The sequence below is a fragment of the Rhinoderma darwinii genome, chromosome 5 (genome assembly GCF_050947455.1).
Source record: "Rhinoderma darwinii isolate aRhiDar2 chromosome 5, aRhiDar2.hap1, whole genome shotgun sequence".
NCBI classification, from domain to species: Eukaryota; Metazoa; Chordata; class Amphibia; order Anura; family Rhinodermatidae; genus Rhinoderma; species Rhinoderma darwinii.
Genome location: NC_134691.1, coordinates 88440664 through 88459569, shown reverse-complemented (window position 1 = coordinate 88459569; position 18906 = coordinate 88440664).

Genomic DNA, 18906 nt, shown 5'->3' with positions numbered 1-18906 from the left:
AACAACCCATAAGCAGAAGTTAATAGTTTTTCTTCTCTCTTTTGAAGTTTTATTGCATGTTATTCATAACTCAGCTTTATTTTTATTTATTTTTTGCTAAATCAATTAGTACTGTAGGAGATTTGTGCCGCACTTTGACATTTTTAGATTTATTCAGTGTACTCAGTACCCTTACATAATTTTTCCAGCATGTATTATTTTGCTTTAGAGAATGTCATATAAACATTGTGCCATTATTACATTTTCTTATATATCAGTGAAATAATAGTTTTGGGATTTTGTATCATTCATTGAAGTTATGTACCATCGACCATTCAATATTATATCCCCATTCTCATGTATGGCTTATATTATTCATGTGGGAAAAGGGACAAAGGGACAATTTTATTATGCCCTTCCTGCCGCAGCCCTTTTTCAGATTTTCATTTTTGTTTTTTCTTCCCCACCTTCCAAAAGCCATAACGTCTTTATTTTTCCGTCGATATAGTCCTATGAGGGCTTTATTTTTGGGCGACAAGTTATAGTTTTTCGTAGCACCATTTATTTTGCTCTATAATGTACTAGGAAGCGGGAAAAAAATTATTTGTGGATCAAGTAAAAACCTAAGTGTAAAAAAGAAAATTTATTTTGTGTCGCCAAATTCCGAGAGTCATAACTTTTTTATTTTTCCGTCGATTAAGTGGTATGAGGGCTTATTTTTTGCGGGATAAGCTGTAGTTTTTAATATTACCATTTTGGTGTACATGCAACATTTTGATCACTTTTTATTAAATTTTTTGTGGGAGATTAGGTAACCAAAGAATAGAGATTCTGGCGTTAAATTTTTTTTTTTACGGCGTTCACCGTGCGGGTTAAATAATGATACATTGTAATAGTTCAGACTTTTACAGACGCGGCGATACCAATTATGTTTATTTATTTCTTTTTTTACTATGTTCTAGGGGGAAATGGGAAAAGGTTTTTTTTTAACTTTTAATATTTTTTTTTTTTTACATAAAAAAAAACTTTATCTAACTAATTTTAATTTTTTTTATTAGTCCCCCTAGTGGACTTCAACCAGCGATCATTAGATCGCTTGCACGATATACTGCAATACTAATGTATTGCAGTATATCATGATTCTGACAGGCAACTATTAAGTCCTGCCGGTGGCAGGGCTTAATAGGTGCACAAAGATGGCGGACCTGGGGGCCTTCATTAGGCCCCCAGGCAGCCAAAGCAACCATCGCCCCCAATGCCATTGCATTGCGGGGGGGCGCGATGAGCAGTAAGAGGGGGTCACCCCCTCTTTCTAACGATTTAAATGCTGCGGTCGCTATTGACCTTCCCGCTCCTGGACGTACTATTAGGTCATGGTAACCATAGCATTCGCGCTGCATGACCTAATAGTACGTCTCGGGAGTAACGGCCATTTCGGCCATCCTCCCGACACATACAGGAGCTGTGACAGCTGCTGTCTCGTACAGCAGCTGTCACAGCTGCTACAGTGGGGACTGATCGCTGTGTCCCCGCTGATTAACCCCTTAAAAGCCGCGTTCAATAGAGAACGCGGCTTTTTAGGGGTTAAGCTACCATCGCCGGCCTGCTACCCGATAGCGGCCGGCGATGGTAGCTATGGCAACCGGAAACCAAACAATGGCGTCCGGCGATGCCATCAACGGAAGCCTAGTGAGTAGCTGACAGCTCTAATAAACTGCACTACGCATGTAGTGCAGTGTATTAGAATAGCGATCAGGGCCTCCTGCCCTCAAATCCCCCAATGGGACAAAGTAATAAAGTAAAAAAACAGTTACAAAAAAGATGTGTAAAAATAAGAAAATATAAGATTTAAAAGTAATAAAAGTAAAAATCCCCCCTTTTCCCTTATCAGTCCTTTATTATTAATAAAAATATATAAACAAACAAATAAACTATACATAATTGGTATCGCCACGTCCGTAATGGCCTGAACTACAAAATTATTTCATTATTTATCCCGCGCGGTGAACGCCGTAAAAGAATATAATAATAAACCGTACCAGAATCACAATTTTTTGGTCACTTCACCTCCCAAAAAATGGAATAAAAAGAGATCAAAAAGTCGCATGTACCTAAACATGGTGCTGATGGAAACTACAGTTCGTTACGCAAAAAATAAGTCCTCGCACGGCTTTATTGATGGAAAAATAAAAAAGTTATGGCTCTTAGAATATGGTAACACAAAAAGTGAATGATTTTTTACAAAACGTATTTTATTGTGCAAACGCCATAAGACATAAAAAAAACCTATAAACATCTGGTATCGCCGTAATCGTATCGCCCCACAGAATAAAGTGAATACGTCATTTATAGTGCACGGTGCACGCTGTAAAAAAAATAGAATAAAAAACAATAGTAGAATTGCTGTTTTTTTGTCACCGCGCCACTTAAAAATAGAATAAAAACTGATCAAAAAGTTGCATGCACCCCATGAAAACTACAATGAATTCCTCAAGGTGTCTAGTTTCCAAAATGGGGTCACTTTTGGGGGGTTTCCACTGTTTTGACACCACAAGACCTCTTCAAACCGAACATGGTGCCTAATAAAAAGGAGGGCTCAAAATCCACTAGGTGATCCTTTGCTTCGGAGGCCGGTGCTTCAGTCCATTACCGCACTAGGGCCACATGTGGGATATTTCTCAAAACTGCAGAATCTGGGTAATAAGTACTAAGTTGTGTTTCTCTGGTAAAACCTTTTGTGTTATAAAAAAAAATGGTATAAAAAGGATTTTCTGACCAAAAAAAATGTCAATTTCACCTCTACTTTGCTCTAAATTTCCGTGAAACACCTAAAGGGTTCATAAACTTTCTAAATGCTGTTGTGAATACTTTGAGGGGTCTAGTTTCTAAAATGGGGTGTTTCATAGGGGTTTCTAATATATAGGCCCCTCAATGCAACTTCAGAACTGAACTGGAACCTAAAAAAATAAATTAATTAGGCAATACTTCGCTTCTTACATTATACTGGTAATGAGCCGTGCCCACCCCGAGATGACCCCAGTTTTATACGTTTGTATAAATGGAGACCCCTATTAGACCGTTTCAGTGCCCGGTTTTCCCAAGCATACACCCCCTGGAATTGTATTTCTATTGATGAGTCCTTGGTAGATTTTAAAGGGAGGGTTCAATTCCGCCAGTACCTGCCGGGTAAGAAGGCAAGGTATGGCGTGAAGATGTATATGCTGTGCGAGAGTGCATCAGGGTATACCTACAAATTTAGTATATATGAAGGGAAGGACACACCAGATTCATTCCCCAGAATGCCCCCCCCCGTACTGGGAGTTAATGCAAAATTTGTGTGGGATTTTGTGCACCCACTGCTGGACCAGGGTTACCACCTCTACCTGGATAATTTTTATACCAGCGTCCCACTCTTCAACTGCCTCGCTTCCAGAAGTCCTGCGGCATGCGGCACTGCTAGAAGAAACCTGAGAGGCCTCCCTAAGACTCTGCAGGGCAAACACTCAGAAGGGGTGAGAGCAGGGCACATTCTGGCAGCAACATATTGTGTGTCAAGTACAAGACAAGAGAGATGTCCCACCAGTACCCATGTACCAGTACGAGGTACCAGTACAGAGACCCCCAAACCAGACTGCATCCTGGACTACAATAGGTACATGGGAGGGGTGGACTTGTCAGATCAAGTCCTGAAGCCCTACAGTGCCATGTGGTGTGGTATAAGAAGCTGGCCGGGCACATCATTATCAAGAACCTAATCTTTAGGGACAAAGAAGGGGGCACCCAGTACTTCTGGAAGCGAGGCCACACGCATCGTACCAGGGCAACACTTTCCAGAAGAAGTTCCCCAAACTGGCAAGAAAGGAAAAAGTCAAAAGAGGTACAAAGTCTACTATAAGAGGGGGATAAGGAAGGACACAATATATCAATGTGACGCGTCTCCCGAAAAACTAAGGCCCTGTATGAAAGAGTGCTTTAAAATTTATCATAGATCCCTTAATTTTTAATCTACCCCAGTTTTACTTACCCTGATGCACTCCGCACAGCTTATCCCCCCTCATCTTTCCCTTCTGAGCCCTGCCGTGTGCCCAGGCAGCTGATAACAGCCACATGTAGGGTATTGACGTACCCGTGAGAACCCACATTACAGTTTATGGGGTGTACGTCACCGGTCAAAATGCTCACTACACGTCTAGATGAATGCCTCAAGGGTGTAGTTTTTAAAATGGGGTCACTTCTTGGGGGTTTCAACTGTACTGGTACCTCAGGGGCATCTGCATACATAACTTCACACCAGAAAATCCCCAGTAGGCCAAATGGTGGTCCTTTCCTTCTGAGCCCTCCCATGGGCCCAAACGGCAGTTTATCACCACAAATGGGGTATTGCCACACTAAGGACAAATTGGGCAACAAATTGGGCAACAAAATTATTATTTTGTTCCCTGTGAAAATAAGAAATTTTGATCAAAAATGACATCTTATTGGAAAAGATTTCATTTTTTTTATTTCACAGACCAATTCAAATAGGTGCTGTGCAAAAACCGTGGGGTCAAAATGGTAACAACAACCATAAATGAATTCCTAGAGGAGTGTAGTTTCCAAAATGGGGTCACTTCTGGTGGGTTTCCATTGCTTTGTTACCTCTGGGGCTGTGCAAATGCGACATGGCACCCGAAAGCCAATCCAGCAAAATCTGGACTCCAAAGAACAAATAGCGCTCCTTTCTTTCTGAGCCCTCCCATGGGCCCAAACGGCAGTTTACCACCACAAATGGGGTATTGCTGCACTCAGGACAAATTGGGAAACAAAATGGAGTATTTTATTTCTTGTGAAAATAAGAAATTTTGAGCTAAAACTACATATTAAACCGAACAAAGAAAGAACTAAGGAGTCTTTAAGTCAAAAAATACATGTAGTCTTTTTATTCAACAATATTGCACTATTTATACAAAATGAATGTCTAAAAATGAATTACAAATAAAAGCATGGCCACCACATGAGTCAAATATAAGTCAGAGTATGATCATGTGAATAGGTATATACCTCAAGACAAAGATGTAAAGTAACATGAGGTAAGATGTACAAGCTACAGGTAAATGGTTAAACTGTTTGCAGAGTGGGTGAAAGGGATGTACCTCACAATTATGCAAAGTGCATTTGAGACAGGACTATTGCACCAAGTCATGTAATGTTCACAACGACTAATGCATGTATGAATACTAGGAGAATGTCCATGTGCGTATTGGAACCCAGACAGCAACCAGCAGCAAATAGTAAAAAATGAAGTACTAGCAGAGTACTAACCCATGTAGCTGAGACTCCAAATGGCGGCCGGCCCCAACGCGTTTCGGCTTCCGCCTTCGTCCGGACGAAGGCGTCCGGACGAAGGCGGAAGCCGAAACGCGTTGGGGCCGGCCGCCATTTGGAGTCTCAGCTACATGGGTTAGTACTCTGCTAGTACTTCATTTTTTACTATTTGCTGCTGGTTGCTGTCTGGGTTCCAATACGCACATGGACATTCTCCTAGTATTCATACATGCATTAGTCGTTGTGAACATTACATGACTTGGTGCAATAGTCCTGTCTCAAATGCACTTTGCATAATTGTGAGGTACATCCCTTTCACCCACTCTGCAAACAGTTTAACCATTTACCTGTAGCTTGTACATCTTACCTCATGTTACTTTACATCTTTGTCTTGAGGTATATACCTATTCACATGATCATACTCTGACTTATATTTGACTCATGTGGTGGCCATGCTTTTATTTGTGATTCATTTTTAGACATTCATTTTGTATAAATAGTGCAATATTGTTGAATAAAAAGACTACATGTATTTTTTGACTTAAAGACTCCTTAGTTCTTTCTTTGTTCGGTTTAATATATTTGGGGAGTACAGTCGCAAGTTATAAGGGAGTATACATAATATTTGCCAGATGATGCAGCATGCATGCCCTGCATATAGGATTTATTATTAAAACTACATATTGTTGGAAAAAAATTTTTTTTTTAAATTCCCAGCCCAATTCAAATAAGTTCTGTGAAGAAACTACGGGGTCTAAATAGTTACTTTACCCATAAATGAATTGTTTGAAGGGTGTAGTTTCCAAAATGGGGTAACTTCTGGTGAGTTTCCATTGCTTTGATGCCTCTGGGGCTCTGCAAATGCGACATGGCACCCGAAAACCAATCCAGCAAAATCTGGACTCCAACAAACACATAGCGCTCCTTTCCTTCTGAGCCCTCCCATGGGCCCAAACGGCAGTTTATCACCACAAATGGGGTATTGCCGCACTCAGGACAAATTGGGCAACAAAATGGGTTATTTTGTTCCCTGTGAAAATAGGAAATTTTGATCACAAATTACACCTTATTGGAAAAAATGAAATTTTTTTTCATTTCACAGCCCAATTAAAATAGGTGCTGTGAAAAAACTGTGTGGTCAAAATGATAACAACAACCATAAATGAATTCCTTGAGGGGTGTAGTTTCCAAATGGGTCACTATTGGGGGATTTCTACTGTTTTGGCACCTCAACACCTCTTCAAACCTGGCATGCGGCCTAAAATATATTCTAATAAAAAAGAGGCCTCAAAATGCACTAGGTGCTTCTTTGCTTCTTGGGCTTGTGTTTTAGTCCACGAGCACACTAGAGCCACATGTGGGACATTTCTAAAAACTGCAGAATCTGGACAATACATATTTAGTAGTGTTTCTCTGGTAAAACATTCTGTCTTGCACAAAAAAAAAAACATTTAATAAAATTGAAATTCGGCAAGATAATTGAAATTTGCAAATTTCACCTCCACATTGCTTTAATTCCTGTGATATGCCTGAAGGGTTAAAAAACTTTCTAAATGCTGTTTTGAATACTTTGAGGGGTCTAGTTTTTTAAATGGGGTGTTTTATCGGGGTTTCTAATACATAGGCCCCTCAAAGCAACTTCAGAACTGAACAGGTACCTTAAAAAAAAGGCTTTTGAAATTTTCTTAAAAAAAAGCGAAATTGCTGTTTATGTTCTAAGCCTTGTAACGTCCAAGAAAAATAAAATAATGTTCAAAAAACTATGCCAATCTAAAGTAGTCATATGGAAAATGTAAACTAGTAACTATTTTTGGTGGCATAACCATCTGTTTTACAAGCAGATGCATTTAAATTCTGAAAAATGCTATTTTTTCTAAATTTTCTCTAAATTTTGCAATTTTTCACCAATAAACACTGAATATATCGACCAAATTTTACCACGAACATGAAGCCCAAAGTGTCACGAGAAAACAGTCTCAGAATCGCTTGGATAGGTTTAAGAATTCCGACGTTATTACCACATAAAGTGAAATATGTCGGATTTCAAAAATGGGCTCTGAGCCTTAAGGCCCAAACTAGGCTGCGTCCTTAAGGGGTTAACAAGTTAAACGAGCGGGATCGAGCGCGATGCTGCTAGTTACTCTGAAGTGTCGGCTGTAACAAACAGCCGACACCGGCATCGTATGGAGCGGGTTCACTCCGTGAGCCCGTTCTATACTTCCCCTACCCGACTTTGGCGTATGGATACGTCAAATGTCGGGAAGGGGTTAAAGTTGTATCTCATGCTTTAAACACTAGCATTAAAAAGCACATATGTTCAATAAACAAGACCAGTAAACTAAGTAAAGCTACTGTGAGATGACATGCAAATAGGAACAACCTACTGAAGCTTTTTAAATGGACACTAACTTTTCAAACAACTTATGCTTGTTTAATGGTATACCTGATATAGATCCACTTTGTAATTTACTTACTGTTAAAATTTTGTTTTAGATTTTGTATTGTTATAGATTTTGGATTATTTGGATAATTAATTTTATCCATGCAAATTCTATGTAAAGTTACTGCCACTAGGTCTCTCCCTTCTAATCTTCTCTCCACCCCCTGTTGTCAAGAATATTCCGTCCCTGGTTACAGACGGGCTGCAGAAGGTGGGGGTGTGTCTCTTCACTGCCTGGCTATACAAGTCTATGGAGAAGGGAGGGCGAGTAGGATGAAGGAGCAGAGAGAGAGGGAGTCAGCAACAGACACACGCTGCATATGTCTATGGAGAAGGGAGGGTAGAGCAAAGGAAGCAGGAGTAGAGCGATAAATATTTCTATGTCACCCGAGTGCTGGATTCTAAGCTACACAGGTCTGTACTGCTGTATAATCTTCTCCATTCTGCTGCAGTTTTAAGCAGGAGATCAGTTTTCTCCTCTTCTCTGTGTATTTTCTATAGGAGACATGATAGCAGGTAGGCTTCACCCGCGAGCTCGGAGACAACTGAGAATTAGAGATAGAGCCTGCAGAGGGGAAAACTGCAAAAAAATGCATAATAAAAGTCATATAATGGTGAGGAATAATGTTATTCCTCATGTATACACACAATATACACTGTATACACTGCATAGATAGTGCCACATTCAGTTTCCTTGTAGACTGTGCCCCACACTGACCCTGTAGATAGTGCCAGACAGCCCCCTGTAGGTAGTGCCACACACACGCTCTTTGCAGATAGTGCCCCACACTCCCTGAAGAAAGGACACCCTGTAGAATCTGCCACACACACCCCCTTGTGTATAGTGCCACACATATCCTGTAGATAGTGCCATACCCCCCTTGTAGATAGTGCCACACCCCCCTTGTAGATAGTGCCACACCCCCCTTGTAGATAGTGCCAGATTCCCCCTTGTAGATAGTGGCAAAAACTCCCTGTATATAGTGCCACACCCCCTGTAGATAGTTTCACACACACCCCCTATAGATAGTGCCATACACATCCCCCTTTTAAATAGTGCCACACACCACCTGTAGATAATGCCACACAGCCCCCCTTATAGATAGTGCCACACACCCCCTTTATAGATAGTGCCACACTCCCCCATTTGTGGATAGTACCACATAGCCCCTTGTCGATAATGCCCAGGTGCCCCAAAACAAATAAAAATTGTATACTCACCTAGCACCGTCACCGCGAAGAATGATGCTCCACAGCTTCCTCAGTCATGCAGCCTATGAGGCACCAAGACGGAATCCCTGCGTAGGCCGGCACAATCCAGTGATCGCGTCAGGATGCGCAGGGATCGTGTCCCAGCATCTTAAAGGCTTCAGGTCTAACGTGGCTGGTAGCCTAGTGAATAGCAGAGCAAGCACCAGACTCCCTGCTCGGCCATAGTATTTAATTGTATCTGCGTCCTGAGGACGCAAATACAAGTGAATGTGGCAGTCGCCCAGGGGCACATGGAGCCAATGCGCGGTGGTAGCTACACCACTAATATGCAAGGGCCTTCCGGCCCTGCTCACCGGGGGTTGTTCCATGACTGTAGTAACAGGGGCAGGTGTAATTTATTACATTGGCCCCAGTTACTACAGTAACACTGGATAGACGTGGTGCAGGGGCGCCGGTCGCAATTGTGACCACTGCGACCCCCATAGCTACACCACTGAACTGTGCATTGTAATACAGAGTATAATCGTATATTGTGATATATTGTACATCGCAGGGCAGATCAAAGTGTTGGCTTCTTTGTAAGAAGAATTTTTTTTTTTTATTAAACATACTCTGTATATTACTCGGGCAGTGAAGAAAATACCAGTCACAGAAAAAAATGTCCTGGTAAAAGTGTCCAACATTACTGACATCAGACATGGGTGCATTAAAGTGGTTTTCCAAGCTTATAAAATAAAAAAAACACACAGAAAAGTACATCTGTGTCCATCTGTACCTTAGCAGTTAATTTTAATTTTTATTCTCAAACCCAGCTCTGTACAGTATCTTTGTTTAATGCAGCCAGGGCTTGCTTTAGGCCGGATTACCTTATAAAGGACAACAGTTCCCATAATTCCTCTCTCCTCTGACAGACATTGTCTATATTTTGCCTGCATACCTTTCTATTACAAGGTGTAAGGTAGTGCTGTGATTACTCATTGCCTTTTATTGAGACACAGCTCTGCTGCTAGACACTGCACTATCTGCTGCCCAGCATGTGAAACATGATCCCTTCAGAGACAGAAAGGGAGTAAGGAGATCAGAAAACAGTGAAGATAAGAGGCATGTGGTGTGTGATATTCAGTACACTACAGGAAGGGGGAGAGGAGAGATAACGATGTGTTGACTGTACGGGACGTAACACAAGAAGGAGATAACCACCAAGAGTATGGTCATGTGACTGCATGTGAGAGTGGCTTGTAAGGGGGCTGTACACAATGTTCTAGTCAGGCGATGCCCTAGTCAGGATCCCTGTGGGAGGTATTCAAGGGAGTAGCAGAGTAGAGGGAGAGTGAGTCTCTGCAGTTGCAGCTGTAAGTGCAAATCATCTGTATATGTATCATGTGCTGCCTATTAACCACATGAGAATTGAGTGATGAGAGCACTACATTAAGTCTTCTGTATCTAGAAGTGTGTCCAAGTACAAGTGTTCCAAGTGTAATAATTCATTTGAGATCTGGATTGTGCTGCAGAGACATGATGGTCTTTGCTGTACCTAAGTTACTGGGCTTTGTGACTATCAAGCTTATCATGCTTCTTCATTAGAGATAAGCGAATCGATTATACACGAATTAAATTCGTTACAAATTTCCCAAAACTTTCGGGTTTTATCGAATCCAAAACTTTTGGTATTCGTCCTGCACGAATGTTTCGAAATGTCGGCCGCCATTTTACAGATCAGAAGAAGACAGAAAAGGAGGATCACATGAACTTGCATGACCTGCCTTGCAGGCAGCCCTCCCTCTAGCACAGCAAACCATGAGGGCATAGGTGTGGGTCATTGATGTCTCAGTGGATGACAGTCATATCATATGAGTCATATCCACTATAACAGCCTAAACAGAAAATCCTGCTTTATGGGGATACAGGCAGGAGAGAGAGGACGTCAGACAGAGAGTGAGAGATAGTAAAACACAAAAAAACAGATAGATAGTGATTAGTGTCAGTGAGTGTTTTCCACAATGAGGAAAGGAGAATAGGTAGTTACAGTAGATTTACAATAATTTGATAGAGTAATAGATTTTAGAGAGAGATAGGAGTCAGTCAGTGTCAGTGTGTTTGTTAGGCAGGCACTGGCAGCCATTGCTGTGAGTGCTGCTGTAGCTATAGAATTCTTACATTCATTTGTGCATCACCAATCTTCATCACATCATTCACAAATCTTCTTTAATAATATGCATCCTGGTGCTGACTTCTGAAACAAGACTTCATTCATTGTTTTGCATATATCTAATAGTGCCACCAAAAATTGTCATATTGTTCTGTGATGAGCATTTATGCAGCACCTTTATACTTTAGTCTGTGTCCAAGTGGCAATTTTTTTTTACAAATAAATATATTTTAATTTAAATTTAAATCCTGGTGCTGATAGTGTGCAACTGCCTGCTTATATAGAGGTCACGGACATGACGTCATTCATTGTTTTGCATATATATCTAATTGCTTATAATAGTGCCACCTAAAATTGGCGTATTACTCAGTTTTACAGCGCCATTATACATCAGTCTGTGTCCAAGTGAATTTTTTTTTCAAACAAATAGATTTTAAATTTGAATTCTGGTGCTAATAGAGCGTCGATGCGTGCTGATACAGACGTCACTCATAGTTTTGCATATATCTAATTGCTAATAGTGCCACCCAATTTTTGCATCTTATTCTGCGTCAAACTAAGCCAAAAATAACAGTAGCAACAAGCAATAATCGGTGCCCTTTTAGTACATAGATGGTGGGACTTTTGTATTTTTTTCTTCAGAAATATAAGCCTTGTGGACAGAATAACCAGCGCAGGCTCAGTGGTGCCTCATATTAAAATGGAATGTCTTGGCATTAAAGAGCTTGAAAAGTGTTGTATACAGTCCTAGAAGATCTCAGAGTGTCACACACAACTTTTCACGGCAAATGGGGTACTTTCGATTTGTGAAGAATTTATTTGGACCAAAAAGAATCTGACGGCCGATTTGATAGAATCGGACCCAAAACTAAGAATCTGCCACTGTTCAATACAACTTTCTGCTTCTCTGCTATGGAAGACACAAGTGGTTGTCCGTTCTTGTTGCCCCTGATTTTACTCTATTTACAGGTTCACAGAGGCATTTCAGCTACAGACAGCACATTAGTAAATGAGTAATACTGTAGTTAAACTATCTGAACGAAATACAATAAAATCCAAGACAAAGTGGGTCTGCAAATACATGCAATTATTTCTACAGAATTTTGTCATCCTCTTCATGACGTTTCTTGAATAAAAAGCTTAATTTGCTTAAGCATTTTCCCTAATGCTTGTATTGTTTACTTTACTCTGATTGATATTGTTTTATCTTGCAGGCCTTCATTTTTTTTTGGGGGGGGGGGGGAATAGTTGCCATCAAATATTTAGCGCTCCACATGTGCTGCCAGCAAATTCCTGACTCTTACTAGATAAATATTTTACATCATTGGATATTTCAGTGTAGCCTCAGTCTCAAAAGATTGCACTATTACTAAGTTTAAAGTGTTTAAATAGTTTAAAGGCTAAGTACGCCTTTGAAAACTTTTTTTAAAATAGAAACGTGTTTGGTGCAACTTTGTAACTACTTTTTATTAGAAATTATTTTTACTTTTTGATATACAGTTGCTTTGTATCCTGTATACAGAGCAGCTGTATCTTGGCGCTGAGACCTGAATCTGTCAGGTTAGCGTCACTGACGGGTTCAGCATCAGCGGGTCCTGCCTTGTCTCTGACACGTAGGATCCACCTGTTACCAATAACATCTAAGTTATGAATTTAGATGTGATCGGTAAGAGCTCTATCCTGCATATCAGAGACACGCAAGACCCGATGACACTGAACCAGTCACTGCTGCTGACCTGACGGATTCAGGTTTCAACGGTAGATACAGCTGCTTCAAAGTAGTTAACTAGTTGCCGACACAGGACGAGAATACTCGTCCTGAGTGGCGGGTGCTTTGTGCATTAGGACGAGCATTCTCGTCCTGTGTGACAGCCAGTGTCCGCACGCGATTGGGAGCAGGGCAATGGCTGTAATACACAGCCGCAGATCTGCTCTAACGGTGGAGAGAAGAGAAACCTGTTAAATGCCGCCATTGAAGGACTGTCTGACCATATTCCCTGTTGTTAGGGCATACTTAGGTATGCCCTAACAACTGCCTGTGTACAATCAGTACACAGGCTAATGTACTGGCATATACATATATGCCAGTACATTACAGTTAAAAAATAAAAATGAAAAATGACTCTATGGGATTAAAAAAACAAGTAAAATTAATTCAAAAAAAAAATTATGTTAAATTAAAAATAAAGTATAAAAAAATACACATTTTTTTACAGTAAATAAACATTTTAAAATAAAAGGTCTCAAAACATAAAATAATATACATATATTTGGTATCGCCACATTCGTATCAACCTGTACAACAAATGTATAACATTATTTATGATGATTGGTGTATAGCGTAAAATAATAAAAATAAAACTTCACCGGAACTGCAGTTTTTCTACAATTTCGCCAAATTAAAAATGTATATAAATTAAAGTTTAATTTATTTGTACCAAAAATGGTACCTACACAAAGTACAACTCATCCCACAAAAAACAAAGTCTCATACAACTACGTCGTACAAAAAATAAAAAAGGTATGAGCGCCGGGATACAAAGAGGGAAATATAAAAAAATAGTTCTGTCCTTTAGGGGTTAAAGGAAATGTGATAGATTACTAGTACTAACCAAATCGTAGGCATCTGAATGCAAAAAACATGAGATTCCCTTGACCCTCCTGTGAATATGATAGCTCTGCCCACACCTACCCTTCCTTACATCTTCTTTACATAGACACAATGTTAGCTAGAAATTAATTTCTATGCATCTATGAACTTGTGCCTGCTGATTCATATAGATGAATATAGATGAATACAGTTAGAATGTCTTTTTATACAAATATTCTATACTTGTAAGAGTTATTAAAGCAAAAGTGTACAAATGAAAAATGAGACCTCAATCTAATATTGTATAAAGACCTCCAACATCATCAATGTCTTCATGCACATACAGTGCCTTCATACAATGCCTACATATAATGCCAGATAGTGCCAATCATAGCCCTCATATGATGGTGCAAGTCATATACAGAACCCCAATGCTGCAAAATATTTAGGCTGAACTCACAACTGTGTTCTTATTTCTGTTTTCGGGTTCTGTCATAGGAAATGGAAAACAAATATAACTGCAATGACGAACACTAAGGGCATCATTTTACTGCATGCTTCGCTATTTTTTCTGGAATTTTAGATGGAATCTGTAAAGGAGTCTCCAACGCATATGTGAATGAAGCCTTGCATGCACTTAAGTTGGCTTTCCTCTATTCTATTAACATCAAATCACCATTTGTTTGAGAATGAAAATAAACCAGTTGAGGAGGCTTATAGCTTTCCCTCAAATAACATGAAGAACATGCTAGTCAACTTAGAACAAGTATGTGTACTTACATGTGTGATGAATTCCAGATGGTCAGTTACCTTCATTAGGTCAGTGTCCAAATAATTTTCATACGATAGCTGCCTATTACTGTTCAAAATCTGAAGCATTACTTTTTTCATGTCTACAGATATTTTCTGCCTATTGATTGTTTGCATTTAAATAGCCATAGAATACTAAGACTAGTGATAATTAATACAGAATAAGAAATGTACAAAGTTCATTATTTAAAATATTAATATTTCAATTAATTAATCAATTCATTTATGTTTAGGCATGTGTGAGCAGAGGGAGATAGACTGCTACAAGAGCTACTTTGTAAAGAGAGCAGGCCTGCCACAGAAGCTGCATCACACAGAGGAAGACAGGCTGCTGCAAAAGCTGCTTTGCAGGGAGAGAACTGGCCTTCCACAAAAGCTTCATCACAGAGGCAGAGAAGGAATGAACTGGGAGGCCTCAGCGAAGATCACAGTCAGTGTGAGTACCTGGGGAAAATAAATGCAGAGCCCCGAACTAGTCTGCAGTGTCCAGGCTAAGGATAAAGGGCACCTGGTGTACTGAGCAACTAACACAGGGAAAAACAGACACTAGCTATTATAGAATCTGTCCCCAATATTTGCCATACAGTTGGACTGTTCCAGTAAGCTGGGCTATAACCTAATGCTGTGAATAATATAAAGTCTGCTTAAGAACCTATTTTTAAGTTAATCATATACAGTGTCCACCAAAAGATCTAGAACACCCTCATAACTTTTGAACGGCTCGAGGTAGAGGATTGAAATTTGGTGGGATTTAATGAGGTCATAAAATCTACCAGTTAATGCCCAAAAAAACACCCCCACCCCCTTGGGTGCGGTGGGGTTGATGGGGGCAGCTAAATCTTAAATGGCACGGGGGGTCGAGTGGGGGCTCATTTGAGATATTTAACTTTAAAGTTATCATCTTCATTATCGGCTACACACACACAATTAGGATTTTACCCAAGCGGTACATTTTGGGTAATGCTAACACCGGCGGTAGCTGATAATGAAGATGATAAATTTAACGTTAAATATACCTGTCTCAAAATAGTTTGCAGCATCGTTTTTGTATTGAAAAGAGCTTTGAAATGAGCCCCCACTCGACCCCCTGTGCCATTTTAAATTTTGCTGACCACGCCCAGGGGGCGGGGTGATTTTTTTTTTTTTTTTTTTTGCATTAACTGGTAGATCTTATGACCCCAATAAATCCCACCAAATTTCAACCCTCTACCTCGAGCCGTTTAAAAGTTATGAGGGTGTTCTGGAACTTTTGGTGGGCACTGTATATTCCATTGTTGTTGCACTGTTCTAGTTTGTTTGTTGCATTCTTCCAAGGTAAAAGAGTAACTACAACTACTGTCTCAGTCATTTTGTCGCCTGTCCTCCTGCACCTTACACATTGACAAAACCACACTCTTGGAGAAGCTCACCATCAAATAAACTAGGTCCAAGGCAACAGTGTTGGAACTTAACCTGCTGCAGTCTGTCCAATATTATGAGATTTATGTTAATACAAGTTTTCCTACACTTTAAATTCCCTTATAAACGTTTAGATTATATATATATATATATATATATATATATATATATATATATATATATATATATATATATAAAGTAGAGGAAAACACAGCACTCAATGCAAACTGAACATCAGGCCATGTGCACGTTACCAGTAGAAGGATGAATCAATTCCTTAGATTAGAATACCAAAAGACAAAAGAGCAAGTAACAGCACCAGGACTTCAGCGTTGGGGAGATGTTGGTTTATTCACCACCAGGTGGAAGAGTGAGCAATTTTTTTAAAAAAAAGAAATAGAATACTGGATAAATTATCCTAAGTATACTAAAGAACAGACTATCTATACTCAGAAAAATGCAGCAGACTCATGGACTATCAAATATGTGGAAAATATGTGTAATCCACATTAAGCCCCTTTGGGGCCATAGTTTCAAGAGTGAATATCCACTCAAGTTCTTTTCTTTTGAGTGCCAGTTCTCTATCACCTCCTCGTCTATGTTGGGGAACAGAATCAATAATTTTAAAACGCATTTGGGATACATTATGTTTACAATCTAAAAAGTGTCTAGATACTGGTAGATCTCTTCTCTTGGTCTTAATATTCGATTTATGATTCCTCATTCTGAGAGTTACTTCGGTTGTGGTCTCCCCCACATAATATAAACCGCAAGGGCAACTAAGTAAATAGATTGCAAAAGTAGTTTTACAAGTATAGAAACCCTGAATTTTGAACATTTTTCCAGTTTGTGGATGACAGAAACTATCTCCTTTGATCATATGATTACACATGTTACATCCCAAACAGGGAAAACATCCACGTTTTGAAGGGGCTAGAGTGCTTTGTGTCATTTTAATTTTTGATCCAATATCTGCCTTTACCAACCTATGTCTAATGGTTTTACCTTTACGATATGCTAACAAGGGTGGTTCTTGAAACTCTTTAATAAAGGGAAAGGCCCTGGTCAATAAACGCCATTCTCTTTTCAGAATATTCCCAATTTCAGAACTGGAAGTCGAAAAAGTAGAGACAAATGGTATGCGAATATTATTTTTATGTCTCGCTGACTGTCTATGTAATAGTTGTTGTCTATCCATTGAAAATACTTGTTCTTTGTGGATATTTAGCATGTCCACCGGATATCCTCTGCTAATAAATTTATTACACATTTCATCAACTCTGTTGGATAGCTGATCCTCATTACTCACAATTCTTCTAACCCTGAGAAGTTGACTGAAAGGCAATGATTTCACCATAGCCCTAGGGTGTCCACTGTTATAGTGCAACAGACTATTCCTATCTGTTTTTTTAGAGAATATATCTGTAGATAAAATTCCATCATGTAGATGGATTTTAGTGTCCAAAAATTCCACCGAAGAGTGGGAATAAGTCATGGTAAATTTAATCCCCTGGCATATATCATTCAGAAAGACATGAAAAAGATGTAATTCCTCCTCTGAGCCGGTCCAGATGAGGAAGACATCGTCTATGTATCTCCACCACCGTAACACATGTCCAAAGTGGGGGGACACATAGACGAGGTCCTCCTCAATCCGCCGCATAAAAATATTTGCATAAGTTGGGGCCATATTTGACCCCATGGCCGTGCCCCTTTTCTGAAGGTAAAATTTATCACCAACCATAAAGTAATTTTTAGTGAGTATGAATTCAAGTAATTTGATAACAAATTCGATTTTTTTATCTGAAAATTTCAGACATGTCAGATAATGTAGAGCAGCGTTAATACCTAGAGCATGATCTATGGAGGTATAGAGACTTCCCACATCAAGGGTAGCAAGGATAGACCGATCGGGGACCCTGAGAGTGCCAATCCGAACGAGAAAATCAGTGGTATCCTTGATGTAGGAGTCAGCCCCCATAGCAAATTGCCTCAAAATTTTGTCTATAAAAATCGCTGCTGGAACAAATAATGAATTACTCCCCGAAACAATAGGGCGACCTGGGGGCTTTAATGGATCCTTATGAATTTTTGGGAGAAGGTAAAGCACCGGACTGACCGGATGCTTTACCTTCAAAAATTCACAGAGGTCCTTGTCAATGATCCTTAATACAAAAGCCTCATCAACAAAGGATTTCAATTCATTCATGAATGAAAATTTTGGATCACCAGATAACTCAGTATACACATCATGATCATTTAGTTGTGTATTCATTTCCTGCAGATAAGAGGACGTGTCCATTATAACAATGGCACCCCCCTTATCTGCAGGTTTAACAGTGATAGAAGCATTGTCAACCAATTCTTTCAGAGCTTTTTGTTCTAAACGTGTCACCTGGTGGTGAATAAACCAACATCTCCCCAACGCTGAAGTCCTGGTGCTGTTACTTGCTCTTTTGTCTTTTGGTATATATATATATATATATATACAGATATATATATATATACATATATACAGTATACGGGGAATAAGAGAAGTCCTTTTGGAAAGTGTCATGGTGTCTAGTTGTATAAAGGGTGACATTATTATTTTGATGGATTTTTTGCCAAGCAGAAAAAAAGTGCATAAAAACTTTTTTACACCTTTTTTTTCAGCCTTATTTTTCAAATTAAAGAGACTCTGTCACCACATTATAAGTGCACTATCTTCTACAAAATGTGATCAGCGCTGTAATGTAGATCACAGCAGTGGTTTTTATTTCGAAAAACAATCAATTTTGACGGAGTTATGACCTATTTTAGATTTATGCTAATTACTTTTTTAATAGACAACTGGGCTTTTTTTTACTTTTTGACCAAGTCGGCGTTGTAAAGAGAAGTGATTGACGCTTGACCAATCAGCGTCATACACTTCTCTCCATCCATGTACTCAGACATCGTGATCTTGCGAGATCATGATGTGCTGTTACTTACTCACACATTAACGTTACTGAAGTGTCTTGAGAGTGAATAGACATCACTTCC